Below are 3,805 nucleotides of genomic sequence, written 5' to 3'. Positions count from 1 at the left end.
GGAAATAAAATAAAAGGAAGCCCCCAGCTAGGCCCTCGTCTGTGTCCCTCACCTATTTTTCAATAGATGGTGGGACAGCTCAGGTTCACTTGCATGTGGCCATGGTCAGATACCAAGGAAAACCAATCGGACAGGGAGCCACTGGCCTGAAGCCCTAGAGAAGCTCAGCAACAAATTAGAGAACAGCAAGCCTCACAAGAGAATTTGGGTCCCAGGCTTCTAGCTGCATATTCAGACCAGGAATTCATTTACTGCACAGAGAATAGCACAGCACTGAGAATAAGTCACTGACACTGGAATTGGGCAGATGGAACAGAGAAGGGACAAGGAAGTTATACTCTGGACAAATATCAGGGGACATCAGGAGACAGAACAGGTGACATTCTACATTTGTCAAAGTAGAGGCCAGGACATCGAAAAGGAATCTGGATCCATATACTTAATCTATGCAATAAATTTTATTTCTTAACCACTTGTGTTTAACTTCTTTTTTTTTCCCAAGCCAAACTGTATCCAGCTTTATTAAGGATACTTTTCATAAACAATCATGGTATTTCAGGCAGGACATGGGCAGACAATCGTTAACAGTATACAATAACTTTCAAACTCCCTTCTTCAATGGACTACCAAAATCAGAAAGCCACTATAAAACCCAATTACATCTTCATTTGATGATCTGAACAGCAAAAGTTTAGAGTGAGGGTTGACATTTCACATTTAGTATGTTGTTTAACAACTTTTCACAAGCTGCCCCTGACTTTCAAGAAATGAAAGAAAAATGGCAGAATGATCAATCTGAAGATCCACAATCTAAAAAAGGAACCGTTCTTTTGAGGGCTGCCGTCTCAGTTGGGGCACTGCAAAATCCAGATGGCCTGACATCCTGGTAACCACTTTTTGGGAGTCCAGGCTCAACAGGTCTCTCTGGGGTTAAGGGAGTCAAGTCTATGCTGAAGGCGGAGAGGGAGACAGGACACAGAAACACATTTTAGTTTTTCCCCACCACAAGGCGTTGGGTGCCAGGGTGGCTACCGTGTCAAGTCAAGGAATCCCTCCTCTTGGGAATCAAGAGGGAGTCTCTGAAAACTAGTGAGAAAAAGTTATTTTTCCCCAGGGCGATCCAGTTTTGGAGACCATCTATTAGTGACTTATGCCCTTCTCCCAAAACAACAATGAAGTGTTCTGTGTGCTAACAACATAGCTTAAAAAAATAAAAAAGTAAAACAAAGTTCTGCATTTTTATAAAACTTGATAAAAAATAGTATTTTAAACTGTACAGTCACCAGAAGTACACAGTTCTCAAAAATGCACACACTTCACTTGGCATCTCCAGCACCTTCAGCTTTCTGTGCCTGGTCTGTTTTGGCATCTCCATTTTCTGCAGGGTTATTTCCATCCTTGCCAGCATCAGCCTTCCCCTTTTTCCCTTCGGGTACCTTCTCTCCCTTCTTTGCAGGGGCTTTTTAGGCTTGGGCTCTGGCTCTGGGAAGCAGGTTTAGCTAATAACCTTGCGGATCTTCTCTGTTGTTCATTCTTCACCTTGGCTTTATCTCCTTTAGCATCCCCTTCAGCCTTTCTCTTGGGCATGGTGGCGGGCGACAGCGGTGGGACGTGGGTGCTGGACGCGGGGTGCAGCGGCGCGTGGGTTTTGGTCGGTCCAGGGGTCGTTCTCGCCTCTTCTTCACACTGCTCCTGTTTAACTTCTTAAGTATCTGATTTATGCAAATCTTTCATACAATACTTAAAAACTTGTGAGCTCAAGAGCAAATCCACTTTTGTAGAAATATAGACCATCTTGATTTTGTTTTACTTTATTTAAATTTAATCTTTTCTCCAAAGTCAACTAACATATCTCTATTTATTTAACCTCATCAAGTGCAGAAAATACCAACCCATAACTTGTAAATATGTTTATTCTTTCCTTGGATCTGAGTAGAAAGGTCCTCTCTGAGCAATCAGTCTAATGTTTTGAGCAGATATCCTAGATATAAAAGTCTCAGACACAAGGCTTTTAGAGCGCCTCTATAACACACTCAATTAAATTCAAAACCTTTTGCTCATGAAAATTCTCCCTTTTATGAATGTCTCTATTTTAGGATTCTCCATGAGCTGATTGGTCATGCCAGACCTACTAGAACAATGAAAAGAAAAACTTGAAATTTGTTAAACCTTGTTGAAACTTGATAATTTACTAAACTCCTGAGTCTTGCTGGCTATTAAAATTTCTTTTATATATTGAGGTAGGACACCTTCATCTAATTTTTTCCTCTTTCAAGTAACTTTTATCAAGTCTTTGAACAGAGCTTCCACTCCAAACTATAAGGGCATTTTTAAATCCTCACAGAAACACAATCCGATATTATAATTGTTTCACATAAACTTCTGAGTCATATCATTCAAGGTTAAACCATATCTGGAATTTTGGGCTTAAAAGTATGAAACAAAAGCCATCTTTTAAATCTAAAACCATAACCAGCAAAAATCATTTGACAAGATACTAAAAGAATATCTAAAGCTTGGCACAAGGCCAATTTCTATCACAATACAATTAATTGTTCTGAAGTCTTATTTAGAAAAATACTCTCATGTTCTAAGCTTTTGTAATTTTAAAGTAGAAGTATTGTGTATAGACAGGTAGAGTCTTATAAAGGTCATATAAACTGGTATCCAATCAAGCAATAGTCAAAAACTATATATTATCTAGTTTGTCTCCTTAGAGTGTATTGTCTAAAACTTGGAATTCTTGCTAGTGAGAGTATCTCATTGTCTCATCCGGTCTCCAGACAGCCCTCACTTTCTCTCTTAGTTCTCACTGAATCTTATCCAGAATTTTGAAACGTTTTTGTCTTTTTCTTTTAACTGTTATTGGAGAGAGTCCAGCATGAAGGATAATTGCCTTGCACATTGCTGACTGAGGTCCAAACCTCAGCACCCCACTTAGTCCCAGGTACTACTAGGAGTGAATCCCAGAGCAACCCCTGAGAACAGCTGGGTATGCCCCAAAATGAAAACAATTTTTTTTTGCCATTTAATGCTTTTTTCCCCCAAGTGTTACCAATAACACAGCTCAAATGGCACAAGCATGATCATTAGATCCATTCATTTTGGTGGAGGGATTACCTGCCCATTTTTTTTATTAATAAATCATGGCCAAACAGCAGTATTGTAGCACTCTAGAGTAGAAAAGTAATTAAAAATATATTGCTATTATTTTTTTAAATTCTTAAATATTTTTCTATTTTATGAAAACACTATGGTTTACAAAGTTGTCCACAATGATATGATAGAGACATTCAATATTCCAGCGCCAATTCCACAATCACTGTCTGTCACTGTCACCTCTCATCTGCCATTGACTCCAATTTCCCAACCACCCTTCAAGCCTGCCTCCAAAAATGGCCCACAATAACTTGTTTTATATCGCTTGTTACCATTAAATGACTAAGTAAATAATGAGAAAATATTTATGTAAATGAAAATTTGTGAAAATGGTTGTATCCCTCTATGGGAACATTAAGTCCTTGCCTGAGGGTTTTCTAAGCTGTTGTTCCCAGGTAAGCCTCTGTCTAACTATTTTTGTTAGTAGAGATTGGTTGGCTTTTATGTTACATTGCCATCCAACTTGGTTTGCTACTGGTGTGAGTTGAGGTCCAGTATTGCAGAGTCCGTGGACGTTGCTCCAGAAAATCCAGAAAATGTTTAACTGAGCAGTCATGTCCAGAGGAATTACAGTGGCTTTGGGACATGACTGCAACTGCTAGGGCTTTGGTAGGGGCAGACCTGGCCCTCACCCCTTCCCAAGATT

The 3,805-nt window shown here is 39.4% G+C and overlaps 1 pseudogene; it reads right to left on the bottom strand.

Annotated features, from left to right (window-relative positions):
• Positions 1–503: 503 nt before the first annotated feature.
• LOC101548486 (non-histone chromosomal protein HMG-17-like) lies at positions 504–1,587 on the bottom strand (annotated as a pseudogene).
• Positions 1,588–3,805: the final 2,218 nt, after the last annotated feature.

This window comes from Sorex araneus, chromosome 1 (genome assembly GCF_027595985.1).
Source record: "Sorex araneus isolate mSorAra2 chromosome 1, mSorAra2.pri, whole genome shotgun sequence".
Taxonomy (NCBI): Eukaryota; Metazoa; Chordata; class Mammalia; order Eulipotyphla; family Soricidae; genus Sorex; species Sorex araneus.
Note: the sequence above shows the minus strand (reverse complement) of the source record. Positions and strands in the feature narration are given on the sequence as shown.